This window comes from Rutidosis leptorrhynchoides, chromosome 2, assembly GCF_046630445.1.
Source record: "Rutidosis leptorrhynchoides isolate AG116_Rl617_1_P2 chromosome 2, CSIRO_AGI_Rlap_v1, whole genome shotgun sequence".
Lineage (NCBI taxonomy): Eukaryota > Viridiplantae > Streptophyta > Magnoliopsida > Asterales > Asteraceae > Rutidosis > Rutidosis leptorrhynchoides.
In genome coordinates, this window is record NC_092334.1 from 634237221 (window position 1) to 634252431 (window position 15211).

The 15211-nt window shown below is 38.0% G+C and overlaps 1 pseudogene; it reads right to left on the minus strand.

Annotated features, from left to right (window-relative positions):
• Positions 1–886: 886 nt before the first annotated feature.
• Positions 887–15211, minus strand: part of LOC139890101 (uncharacterized) — a 32408-nt pseudogene continuing 18083 nt past the window's right edge.

Here is a 15211-nt window from a genome sequence, read left to right on the forward strand (position 1 = left end):
TCAATTTTTTTTCACGCCAAATTGTTTATTTTTTTATTATTATTATTACACTAGTTATATAGGTGTTAAATAAAACACTATGTTAGTAAAAACTGGGAAAAACGTCTTTTAAGACAACGTAACAAACGATAATTTATTTTAATAATTATATATATATATATATATATATATATATATATATATATATATATATATATATATATATATATATATATATGTGTGTGTGTGTGTGCATGATATGTCCAAGTTTATATTATTTACATATATATTAAATGAAAACGTGTGTAAACAAGTAGCCTCATTTAACACTTGTTGCCGACACTTTACTTTTTCACTTGAAAACAAATTCGGGAGATGTAGTGTTAGTGTACATAACACTAGTAGTAGTAATGATAAAGAAAATACATAAAGTGAATTACTTGTGGATACATCCATCAAGCAAGTTGATTCATTGATTGTTCACCTAGTAATATAAAATTCCCATATGAAACTATGTCCCACCCCTGTGAAATGACAAACAATTCCAAAGTTCTTGTGATTTTAATTTGTATTAACATGATGAAACTATCACCTATATATATTTATATTTATATTATATATATATATATATATATATATATATATATATTATATCAAATAGGAAAAGTTGGATGATTATGGATGTTTGTGTGTGTGATATCTTGTTCAATGAAAAAGACATATATAAGTGTAGTGTATTTAATTGCAAGTTGTGAAGGAACAATAATTTAACTAGCCATCTATTCAGTGGCGAAGCCAGAAATTTGAGTGAGTGGTGTCATAAAATAATATCAAAATGTATCAAGTCTCAAAAATTTAAATGGCATAGTATGTCAATAAATATATAAAATAATTAAGTTATCGTCTATCACAAATGTCCTCTACGATATTTCTGTCGCTGAAAACGCTCCATAATTGCTTCATATGTAACACTAGCTAATGCATCTCTTTCTATGGCACCAAGTAGACAACCATTAAGGAATTCATCATTCAATCTATTATGCAAATCTGATTTTACAATCTTCATTGTCGAAAAACACCTCTCGACCGTTGCAGTTGCAATAGGTAAAACCAAAGCAAGCTTTAATAACCGATAGACATAACGATATGAAAGATGTTTCTCATTTTTAATCATCAGTTTTGCAAGCTCGGCGATCCCTTTTAAGTTAGCAAATGTTTCATCTCGTCGCGCAACCTCATAGTAGATATCAAGTTCACGCCTTAGATGATTCCTTTCTTCTTGATTAAAATCCATAGGATACATTTCACTCAGCTTCATTAACTTTGATGCATCAAACATAGAAAAAGAATTACGTGGGCTTAAAGCCGCCATATTAGTAAGCAATTCGGTGCTTACCTCGCTAAACCGATCACCAAACTCATGAATTATCATATCCAAAACCGTATTAAAAATGTCAAACTTGAAGTAATGATGATTGGTAATATTCCTCTTTCGATTTCTTGAAACAACATATGCTTCATCCATGTTCAACATTTCAAGGCCATATTTTTGACAAAATGAACATACATCCTTCAATAATTCATCAAACCCATTCAACCTAAAGTTTTGCAATGCCGATTTTGTTCCTTGCACCAATGAAACCGCTTCTAAGATATTTTGATCCTTTCTTTGAAGAGCTCGTGACAATACATTTGTGAGCCCTAAGATGTGCAACATCAAATGCAAATAGAACACAAAATCAAATGTGTCAAAATATATTAGAATACCAGATGCTTGACACCGACTCAAAGGATTATCACCTTCTTTTTTAACATACTCGAGAACCTCGACAACTTCTGGAAATAAGGATTTCAAACTCAACGTCGTTTTATGATGAGAACCCCATCTTGTATCTCCTGCTCTTATGAGAGAAAGTTCTTGATTTTTTCCCGTTCCTGTTTCAACTTCAGCATCTGCAATCTCCTTTTCTATTCTAACTTTATGAGCGTCTCGGATCATATCCTTTCGTTTACACGAAGCAGAAACCACAGTTACCACCAATGCTATTTTATCAAAGAAATCCCTAACTCCATCATGGTGCTTCGCGACTGCTACAACCACTAATTGGAGTTGATGAGCTAAACAATGTATATAATAAGCCGAGCTATTATCTCTCAAGATCAAAGCTTTCAAACCATTAAACTCTCCACGCATATTGCTTGCTCCATCGTATCCTTGACCTTTTACCTATTCAGTAATAAAAAGTTAAGAGAAGCACAATATATTTACAAAAGAAAAGGTAAGAGATAAATATAAATAACTTCATCTTCTTACCTGTTTCAAACTCACGTTATGTTCAGCAAATAAGGAATCGATGGCAGACTTCAGAGTTAAAGAAGATGTGTCTTTTACATGCACAACACCAACAAATCTCTCCTTGACAACCCCACATCGATCAACATATGTCAAAACGACGGCCATTTGCTCCTTTTTAGACACATCACTAGACTCGTCAACTAACAAGCCAAACACGTCGTTACCGATTTCTTCAAATATAGATTTAAGTATTTCTTTCACAAAACATTCAACAATGTCTTTCTGAATATCGGGTGAAGTTAGTTTACAATTCTTCGGAGCTTTTTGCATAACCTTACGAGCATTCTCATTTTGACTTTCAATTAACTTTAATGTTTCTAGAAAAAATCCTCTATATATAGAATTTTTACTCTCGTCATGACCACGAAATGGTAAGGCATTATGCATTAAATATCTAACAGCATCAATGAAACCTTGTAATCGAACTCGATACTCTTGCTTCTCAATATCAGATTGACTATGAAAAGCAACAGCTATAGATTGCTTTGGTTTCATCAAATCTTCACATTTTTGATGTGCTCTATTGTGAAAGCTATTAACATCACCCTTATGAACATCAAATCTATATATTTTGTTCCAACTAGAAAAGCCATCGGTCACAAATGCATCACTTCCAAATTGTTTTCCAGCTTGTTCTCTACATAGATAACACCACAAACAAAATGCCTTGTCTACTTTTACGCTATACTCTAACCACTGATACTCATCAAACCAAGTTGTAACAAAACGCCTATCTATTGACCCTACTTTTTTTTGACGGAAATGTATGACTGATGTGTGAAATCTAGTATATAATTTATCTCTGGAAAAATGCCGGTTTAAAGATTACTACACACTAACGGGCAGTGTACCCGATCGTGCAATAGTATAAAATTGGTAATTTCAAGTATCGTTCCAAGGACAGTTTAACGTGAGAACTAAGATTGCAACTAATAAAAATAAACTAAATTAGTCTATGAAAATCGAAAGTACGAAATAATTTATTTTGTGGCTATTTAACGATTAGCCAAATCAAAGATAGATTAAAGTAAAAGATAATGTTTTTGTGTTTTTAAGTTTATAGAATGTAAATGCAGACTCAACGAAAAGTAAAGATATTTGAATTCAATAGATAAAAGAATGTTCGCCTAGATCTCCAATTCGCAGTGTCGGATGATTTGTTATTAAGCACTAGTTCAATTTATCAATACATGCAACTACAGAGTCGGTTTACCCAGAGTTCTCTTTTAGCAAACACGTCAAACTAGGAATTATTGGCTTAGGGTTCCCTTTCACCAAAGACCTCTTTCGTTTGTGACTTAGTAATTAGCTAATTATAATATTAAGATTCAATTGGTTACGCGTTCGCTCCACACAATTCACCCCTATTTTGTTCAATCTATGTTACCCGGTTTACCCCCTTGGTCTAGTAAGCACCCAATTGGTTAAGACAAAGCAATTGGAAACTAGTGTACTAAATTGAAACAGGGTTCCCTTTGTTCAAACCAGATCACTAATCAACCTAGTAACAATAATCAACACCCACAAGAATGGTTCTTAATCAAAACTCATAATTATCATGCATTAATCAAAATAAACATTAAAGTATCATCCAAACACATACGAATATTCAATCTAGACAAACATTAAAGTGCTTAGCCAACAATCATAGCTAAAGCCAAAATCACAAATAAACAATTAAGAGTATTCATTATGATGATAAGAATTAAACCTAATGAAAATTGTGTTCTTGAATGATGAACGGATCGAGAAGCGTTTCCAGAATTATTGATGTGTTATAATGATCTTGGGATTCCCCAAAAATCACCCTTTTTCGTCAAAAAGCTGCTGGAATTCGTCTGGATGCAATAATGAATAATTAGGGTAAAAATTCGGCCTTTAAATAGTAAAGTTCTGAAACCGACAGAAAGTGGAGCGGCGCTCCATATAGCTGAAATTTGATTTCTGGACTTCTGAAAACTCTCGAACTGAAATTCCTGCCTACTGGAGCGGCGCTCGATGTTTCTGAGCGGCGCTCCAGGCCCTTTTTGCTGATTCCGGACTGTAAAACTCAGTAAAACCACCCAAACTCGAATCGGACCAATCACTTTCACTCGTTTACATAGAAAATCACTAAAACCATCAAATAACTTCAAATTTCATCTACTTGGTCTTAGAACTTGAACTTTCACAACACTTATCGAAATAACACAAAATCGTATCCAAAAGGACCAAAATGTGCCCGATATCGCTAAGGAAAACGTGTATAAAATATGCGATATCAAACCAACCCACACTAGAGTTTTGCTTGTCCTCAAGCAATAGAACTCAAAATTAATCTTCTACCATGAATTAACATCTTCAAAAGTATATGTAGAACCAAACGAACAACCAACAAACCATCATCTAACAAGGGCACGATTTAGAGTAATCACCAACAATACCTCCCACTTGCATTCCCCCGAAATTAACTTCCCAATCCTCAAGAAATATGAACAAAGTAGCTAAATAAAGTCTTGAATAGCGTACCAAATAAAATGAGGCAAACAATCTCGAACCATAATGTAAGTCTTCAGAGGAACCGGGAATCAAGTGGGAGCCAAACACCAAAGATATGACAATCGAACGCATGTGCCAAAAAGAACACACGGGCTACCCCGCAATTGGTGAAGCCAATGCCTCCCACAGTACCTAACATCGTGAGATGTCGGTAAGAAAATAATGTGCTTAGGAAGATACACATTACGTCCAGATATCATCGATAATCATGAGGTAATCATCTAATCCGTTAAGTCAATCATAAAGATTGAAGTTCATCAGGCTTAAAAGCTGATATCTTACCTTTCCGGAGGTTATCCAACTGGGAATCTGATCAATCACAGAATTGTGTATCATGGTGCACTTCCCATTTGACGAGACAGATCTCCCTCATCGAGATAAGTCTGACTAACAGTTTCCTTGTTTGACGTTGAGGCCTGGTAGATTTCCAGTCGATTTTAGCAATGACTTTTCAAGATTTTTCGTCACCCTACAACTGGTCTGGACTACGACTTCTGAAATAAATCAGCAAATGTGTTGATTTGGAGACTTTACTCCTCGGGTTATATAAAGTGTTCGGGTGAAACATTGTCCTTGTTAGGAGAAACAATGAGGATCGCCCTATTTAAGTTTTCGATCTAGCGCATGGCCCGATTTTGACCACACGATACAATCACCGTTCATACGGTTGACACCTGCCTTGGTGCAAGTGACCTACGATTGAATTCCTAAAGAATTCGTAGGATTTCACATTCAATGGTAATGAAGGTGATTGGAATTAATTCCAAGTTGCCTACTTCCCACATGACAAGCTTTTCTGCTTGTTTTCAGAAAGGTATGAAGTAGATACTTCCCTTCCGATAAATCCCAAAAACCTTTGGGTGCCATAGCTTTTGGCTATGGGTTGTGTTGTCTAAGTAAACACAAGCACGTAGCTATTGTTCCTAAAAAGGACAACACTGGCCAAAACCATTAGATGATGTAATAATAAAATGATATAGTTTCAGAAGTCTGCTATACCAAGTAACCAAAAGTTTTTGATCCGGCACGTGATTCGGTCACAATCACGCTATGCAATCACCGCTCTCTCACGGTTTACACCCGTTTTGGTACAGGTGACCTACTATTGAGTTCCCCGAACTCGTAGGATTTCATGTCCAAGAAAATGAACATATGAAACAAAGGTTTTGGCTTCTTTGAAATCACGAAATATGCCATAAAATACCAAGCCAAATCAAAACCAATTTTCATAACAAAGGTTTTGGCCAAATTTTCAATTGTTTTTCTACTTTTTTTTAACTAACTTTTCTATTTTTTTTATATTTTTACCCTAACTTTTCAATTTTTTTTACGACCAAAACCCGTGAAATGTCAAGTCTTTTTAAATCAAAACTAATATGATGATGATTCCATTAACAACCAACCCGAGAGATTTTACATCCCCCACCCCACACATGAGATCAAGTAATGTCCCCATCACTTGAGATCAAAAATAGATAAAAATCGAAAGGGTTATGTGAGAAAGAAAATATAAAAACTTATCGAGCTTAACCACTGATCGCGGAATGCCAGTGACAGATGGCGCTGAACTGACTGCCAGCATAAGAACATCGTCCATTCCCGATCATCACACCAATATCATCAATCATGTAGTTTTGCTGAACTTAATGCCAGACTTGAAAAATCGTTTCACCAACAAACCTAAGAAAAGAAAAACAAACGAACTACATAACAGGACAAGGTGGCACCACCCGATGCCGAAATGCCTTGCCCCCCAAATTAAGTTTCAAAGTACATAAGCAGAATACATAATTATCCAAATACAGACCAACGAAAAGGAAATAGTTTTAAACAAATTACAACAAAAAAATGCGCAACAAATCATCTCACGGCCATAAATCTCTTGTAGGGTCCAATCCACACCATAGGTATCCTGGCAAGCCTGGTACGGGTCGTATGAAGGATCTAGCCTCGAAGGAGTAATGGAGTATAATCAGGGATGGTAGTCCGTGTCGGAATGTAAGCTTCCGGATTCTGACGCATTTATCTCTGAATTTGCCTCTGATGCATCTCCCACTGATTGTGAGCCCTAATACCCCTCACATCATACTCGACCCTATTAACACGCTCACCCAAGTTACCAACCACTGTTCCAAACTGTCCAAGCGCTGTGTTAATCGACGCATAACTGTTCTCATGCCAAACCCTCATATCGTCATTATGTCTGCGCTGCTCCTCCAGCATCCTCTAATTATGCACAACCTGATCGTTATACGCTGACCGACTATCCCGATACTCCAAATGCATCTCATCAATGCTGTTAACCAGAGAATCCCAACTTTCTTCACTGAAGGACCACATACCCGGTACATTTGCACTCGAACTACCTGCCTCATACGTGGATCAACTACCTCCACGTCCGCGTCTGCGTCCACGTCCAGCACCGTCACCTGGTTATTGTTGCTCATCCTCCCATAAAACCCAACCTGTTGGCCCTCTTCGGATAAACTCGGCTTTTGAGAAAAATAGAATATTAGTGGGCATCGCCTCAACCCCCAACATATCACACCTACTAGTCGGGACTAAAAATGCCCGAGCAAACCTAGTGACCAAATGCCCACCTAACAACGGGCGTTCCGTTCGTTTGTCCGTTCCAGTCTCTTGTAACCACACTCCTAACATACAAGGGACATCAATTCGCTCTCTCGATTTATTCTACTGTAGAATCCAAAGGTCAAGTCGCTGAATCTTATTCGCATTTCCTCTAGCCATGAACATATGAGCAATCATCTTGAAAATAATTCGGTCCTCTGGAAGTCGAAGCATTGACTGAACACTTCGACTTGAACTAAACGGACCCGCAGTTTCCTTCGCCACTGTTGGCCAATAATCACTCTCACTAAAAGCCTCTTGCCCAAACACTTTGCATTGAATCAAAAACCACTCTAAATCATTATCATTCAACTCGGGATACAAATCTAATGCCCGAGCTACCCCAATCTTACTCATGCTACGCTCCAACCCTCCTAACCTAAATGTCAAGAAATCTGCCTTGGTTGGAGAGGCTCACGGTCAACAACTCACCATTGAAAAGAACTCGATAGTCAACTGTTCAAAAATATCTTCACGAATATCAAATAACCTCTCGTATGGCCTCAACTCTTGACCCGCGTATGTTACCCACAAATACTGACGCAACCTTCTAACAATATTATTACCCAATGCTGTAAGTTGCGTCCAATCCAAATAATAAGTTCGTTCGATCGGACGGGCGCTAACTAGTGTAAAACGTTCTTCTAATTCCTCATCATTAGCAATTTGGGACAACCAAAGTTCTGGGTTATTTGGTGGTTGTCGTGGTTGTTCTGTGTTTCCTCTCGATCTCTGCACACATTAAACAAATAAAAAAAACAAAACACCAAACTCAAAAGTTAGTGTTAGTCAAAATAATAAACACCAAATTCTCATCACAACCAAAACATGTTGCACTTTAATCCACCTTAAAGACAATCACCAAATTAACCAAGTAACACATGTAAACATGCCAAGAGCTCAAATCTATGCATATTGCATTATCTCTTAAACATAGCTCATAACAACCATACTCTCATAACAACACAACCAAAACATGAGAAACATGATTTCATATCACTCTTTTAAATTTCACAAATCTAATAAAATTCATCATGTTTGCAAACTTTCACCAATTTCAAATTACCACTAACACAATACTCATCACATCACAAAATACATGTTATGTTCTCTCTAGCATGGCATTATAAATAAATACCCCAAATATAGCACAAGTCATTCAAACCAATATGACCCGCCCATATGAACACAACCCCACACTAGCTCAAAAACATATCAACAACTCAAGAACAAGAACAATTTCAAGCAAGCAACTCTTCTATCACTTACAAATTCGTATTCTCAAACACACAAACTCTAAGTTCAAGTATAACTTCTAAAAACACAAAATTAATCATGAATTCAAAGTAAACAATCATAATCTAACAAAACCCATTACTAATTAGAACACAAAACCCTAATTAGACAAACCCCACATTAATTCATCATGTAAATCAAAGATTAAGCAAGTAACTACACCTAATTAGATGAAATAAGCAAGATAGAAAACAAATTCGGACCTTAGTGGGAGCTATTCTTGCAAGATGTGAAAGTATTTAGATAAGAAATTGAAGTTTAGAAAATTAGGGTTTGTAGATCTAGGTGTTTGAAGGTGTAAGAAAGTTGAATGGAATGAAAAGAATGAAAAGGTTTGGAGTAAAATACAGCTGGTACCCATCCTTCTTTGTGTGGTTGTGAATATTGGGGTTTTTTTTATATTAAAAAGCAAACAGCCTGCCCGACAGTGAAATGGAGCGGCGCTCCAGATATGGCGCGGCGCTCAAAAAGCTCGCGGGCGCTCCATTAGGCATAAAAAGCATGTCGAGGAGTTTCAAAAAACTGGCACATCAGGTACGTACAATCTGAGCAGCGCTCCAAATGCTGAGACCCCAGTATTTCGCAATTTTAAGCCATTTTAACCCAATTTCTCAACTTAAAAACCAACAAACACCCCAAACAAAAAGCCGAGCACAATCACATTGCACATATTATCAAACAAGCACAAAAACATACAAACTCTACAACAATGTGAAGTTTATTACCGAGTCATTCACAAGACTCGTTACCAACTTCAAGTGACGTTAGGGTCGGGTTCGACGTGAACTCCATCATTAATCTCAAACGGACCATCGAAATATTTCTTCACTCGATGTCCATTAACCTTAAAGGTAGTACCACTCGCATTTTTCAACTCAATCGCACCGTATGGGTACACCTTAACAACCTCAAATGGTCCCGTCCACCGGGACTTAAGTTTTCTCGGTAAAAGCTTCAATCTAGAGTTAAACAAAAGCAATCGATTGCCCTCATTAAACTCTTTCGGACCCTTTAACCTTCTATCATGCCATTGCTTGGTTTTTTCCTTATAAATCAACGAATTTTCATACGCATCAAGGCGTAATTCACCAAGCTCATTCAATTGTCCAGCCCTTAGGCATCCAGCTTCCTTCAAATCCAAATTTTACTTTTTAAGTTCCCGCATCGCCTTATGCTCAATCTCCAATGGGAGATGGCATGCTTTTCCATAAACCAACCGATAAGGAGTGGTACCAATTGGTGTTTTGTAGGCTGTTCTAAACGCCCACAAAGCTTCATCGAGCTTATTCGCCCACTCCTTCGGATTCGACCCCACAGTTTTCTCAAGAATTCCTTTAAGAGCTCGATTGGTATTCTCAACTTATCCGCTAGTTTGGGGATGGTATGAAGTAGAAATTTTATGGAGAACTCCATATCGCTTCAATACCTTCTCCATTTGGGCGTTACAAAAATGAGTACCCCTATCGCTAATTAAAGCTTTAGGAGTTCCAAATCGAGAGAATAAATGCTGAAGGAAGGAAATCACAACTTGTGCATTGTTTGTGGCTAAAGCTTGCGCTTCGACCCATTTAGACATGTAGTCAATGGCAACGAGTATGTAACTATAATTATGAGATTTCGGAAATGGCCCCATAAAGTCAATTCCCCAAACGTCAAATACCTCACATACTTGGATGCTTTGTTGAGGCATCTCATCCCGTTTAGTGACTTTACCGGCCCTTTGATAAGAATCGCATGATTTGCAAATCAGGTGGGCATCCTTGAAAATTGTCGGCCAAAAGAAGCCGGCATCATAAACCTTACGCCCCGTGATTTGGGGTCCAAAATGCCCACCGGTCGGCCCACTATGGCACTCGGTTAAAATACGCATACACTCCTCACCGGAAACACACCGGCGAATAACCCCATTGGGACAACAACGAAAAAGATAGGGATCCTCCCAGAAATAGTACTTAAGGTCATTGAAGAATTTCTTCCTCTTTTGATGTGACCACCCTTTTTCCAAGAATTTCCCAACGAGATAATTAGCAATGTCCACATACCATGGCTCGTCCACCTTTTCCATCTTCATGATATATTCATCGAGAAAATCATCATGGATGCTCGACTCATGAAGGACTTTGAGATTTGGATTCTCGAGTCTGGATAAGTGGTCGGCTGCAAGATTCTCGGCACCCTTCTTATCTCGGATCTCGATATCGAATTCTTGCAAAAGCAAGATCTAGCTAAGCAGTCGAGGTTTGGCATCTGGTTTGGCGAAAAGGTACTTAAGAGCAGAATGGTCCGTAAAGACTATAGTCTTAGCTAAGACTAAGTAGGACCAGAACTTATCGAACGAAAAGACCACCGCAAGGAGCTCTTTTTCAGTGGTAGTATAATTTAACTGTGCTCCTTGCAAGGTCTTGCTGGCATAATGGATGGGTCAGAAATGTTTCTCGACCCTTTGGCCCAAAACAGAGCCAACAGCGAAATCAGATGCATCACACATAAGCTCGAATAGAAGGGACCAATTCGGAGCAATTATGATAGGAGCATTGATGAGTTTCTCCTTAAGAAGTTCGAATGCCTTTTGGCATGCCCGGTAAAAATCGGCATGCCCGAGAAAACTCCGAACACCCTTAACATCGGTGGGAGGTGGCAGGTTCTTAATAGTCGTTACCTTTGCGGGATCCACCTCAATACCGTTCCTAGAAATCTTGTGCCCGAGGACGATGCCCCCTTGTACCATGAAATGGCACTTTTCCCAGTTAAGCACAAGATTAGATTTCTCACACCTTACCAACATCCGCTCTAAATTAAGAAGGCATGAATCAAAAGTGTCACCGAAGACCGAAAAATCATCCATGAACACCTTCATGCAATCTTCTATCATATCATGGAATATGGCCATCATGCACCTTTGAATAGTGGCCGGAGCGTTACAAAGGCCAAAGGGCATGCAACGGTATGAGAATGTGCCATATGGGCACGTGAAAGTGGTTTTCTCTTGGTCCTCGGGAGAGATAGGAATTTGAAAATAGCCCGAAAAACCATCAAGAAAACAATAAAAGCTGTTTCCCGCTAACCTCTCTAGCATTTGATCCATGAAAGGTAACAGGAAGTGGTCTTTGCGTGTGGCGTCGTTCAACTTACGATAGTCAATACAAACACGCCACCCCGTGACTGTCCGAGTGGAAATTAACTCGTTTTTATCATTAGTGGTAACAGTCATACCACCTTTCTTAGGTACACAGTATACCGGGCTAATCCACGGACTGTCAGAAATTGGGTAAATCAGACCTGCATCGAGGAGCTTAATGATCTCTTTCTTCACGACATCTTGCATGTGCGGGTTTAACCTCCTTTGACGTTGCACCACAGGTTTGGAGTTATCCTCCATAAGAATTTTGTGGGTGCAATAGGATGGACTAATACCCCTGATGTCATGAATTTTCCACGCAATGGCCGGTTTATGGGCCTTTAGCATGGTCACAAGTTCAGTTTTCTGACCTGTAGTAAGAGAAGAAGAAATAATTACCGGGAGCTTAGATTCCTCCTACAAATAAGCGTATTCCAAATGATCTGGAAGTGGCTTCAATTCTAACTCGGGAGGTTCTTCAATTGAAGACTTGCTCCGGTAATCCACATCACGTTCGAGTTCTTTGAACTCCTCCTCAGTCGGCTCATAACCGTTTTCCATCAAGGCGGTTAAAATATCCACCTCCTCAACCTGCAACTCCTCATCAATTTCCACCAATGAGCATTCTCCTGAACCCTGTAACTCTGGGAATTCCTGCAAAACCTCAGACTGGACATCCACAGTGTTAAGAAAATAACATGTATCATCAGTGTAGGCAGGGTACTTTAAAGCATGGTCGATTGAGAATGTTGCACTCAAGTCATCTATCCTAAGGGTCAACTTTTGGCCATAAATATCGATGATACATCTAGCAGTATTCAAAAATGGCCGACCTAAAATAAGTGGAATCCTGTCATCCACTTCCATATCCAAAACCACGAAATCAGCCGGGAAAACTAACGACCCAGTCTTAACTAGCATATTCTCTATGATTCCATGAGGGAATTTAATAGAGCGGTCAGCTAGCTGAATAGCCATACGCGTGGGTTTTAACTCCCCGGGGTCTAGCTGTAAATAAATAGAATAAGGCATTAAATTTATGCTAGCCCCCAAATCTGCCAACGCCATCACACAGTCCAAATTACGAAGTAAACAGGGAATGGTAAAACTCCCAGGATCCTCAAGCTTCTCGGGAAGCTTGTTAGCAACTACCGCTGAGCATGCGGCATTCAACCTAAATGAAGACACGTTCTCCAGCTTCTTCCTGTTAGTTAGCAAATCCTTCAGAAACCTTGCATACTTTGGCATACCTGCAATCACATCAATAAAAGGCATATTTATGTTAACTTTTTTAATCAAGTCCATGAACTTGGACTTTTCCGCCTCAAGCTTCTCCAATCTCTGCTTCCTCGGGAAGGGGAGCGGTGGTTGATACTCTTTAACTATCGGTTTAGCGGCAACGGTTTTCGGTACCCTTACAACTTTCTCAATCACCTGTTCTGGCTCCTTTTCCCCTCCGGTTCACTAACAACAACCGGTTCACTATTCTTAGCTAACGGCACTCGCAAATCATACTCATCGGGCTTCCGTGGTGAATCATATGCTAAACCACTTCGGGTGGTGATAGCATTAACGTACCCATTCTTCGGGTTAGTATCTGTTTTGCTCGGTAACTCCCCCGGTTTTCTCTCATTACTCTGATTAGCAAGTTGACCAATTTGTTTCTCCAGATTCTGAATAGCCGCTTGTTGATTTCGAAACATTTGATCGTTCTTCTCATTGTTTTGAGTAACAGTAGTAACAAACTGAGTTTGAGACATCACAAGCTTTTCAATCATAGCTTCAAGGTTGGACTTTTTCTCTTCGGCTTGGGGTTTCTGAAAATACCCGGGAGCTTGCTGTTGATATCCTCCACTAGATCCTGGCTGGTACCTCGAACCTTGATTACCTTGAGGATTATAGGGATTGTTGAAATTCCTATTAAACTGAGCACGTCCCTGAAACTAATTGTTGTTCTGTTGACTAATGTAAGCAATCTCTTCTTTCTGGTTCATAGTCAAACCTGCATCACAATCTTTTCCTAAGTGTAATCCCCCGCAAAACTCACAACCAACATTTATACCATGCATGTCCTTTTCCAACTTGATAGTGCTCCAAATGAACATATATTTAGGCACAATATCCTTCCAATATGTAAAGCTTTTAGTGGTAATTGTTCTATTTTTATGTAATATTCGTTTAAATAAATAAGTGCGAAGACAAAAGAAGAAAACGACGATTTGAAGACGCAAATGACCAAAAAGCTCAAATGTACAAGATATAATTCAAGTGGTTCAATTTATTGATGAGAAATGTCCAAAAATGATAAGAGTACAAGCCGCGAAACGCAAAGTACAAGATATCTCCGCGTACGAAAGGACGTTCGAAAATCCGGAACCGGGACTTGAACCAACTTTCAACGCGCGACTCAATGGACCTAAAATTACAAGTCAACTATGCACAAGAATATAATATAATATATATATATAATTAATATAAATTATATATATTATATATATTTAAATAAAACGTCGGCAAAGAAGAAAACAAATGAATGTTAGCAGTCATAGAGGGCCATGCGATCGCATGGCCTGGTGGCACGATTTCCATGCGATCGCATGGCAGCAGTTTGCTGGTCATGTACTATAAAAAGGCAACGAATTGGACGAAACATACATATCTTTTTATTTTCCTTCTCTGTAAGAAACATATATATATATATATATATATATATATATATATATATATATATATATATTTATAATTTGAAGTTTAATTTAAGTTTAATAATAATTGGGTTAATGTAAGAAATGTTTTAAGGTTTCGTAAGTCGGAACTCTGTCCGTGCAATGCTACGCAATTAATCACCACTGTAAGCTATGTTCTTCCTTTTTAAATTAATGTCTCGTAACTAAGTTATTATTATGCTTATTTGAGCCGAAGTAATCGTGATGTTGGACTAAAATATTAAGATGGGGTTATTGGATTTTGTACCATAATTAAGGTTTGGACAAAAGACAGACACTTGTGGACATTTGATTATTGACTATTAATAGATATGGGGTATTGTCTAATCGAATGACAACTCATTAGAATCTGTTGAACCTATCTTCAAATTAGTTAAACTAATAATTATTAAAATGATTATGTATGTTCTATTTAGTGACGTTTATACAACATCTTTTACGATCATTTAATTAATTATTCGGGTTGGGTAATTGATTATTCATTCTGATCAAGTGGGTAAATTAATATTCATATCTCATTAAAACAGGGGTGGATTACATACAAGGATAACTGGTGTAATTGTTAAC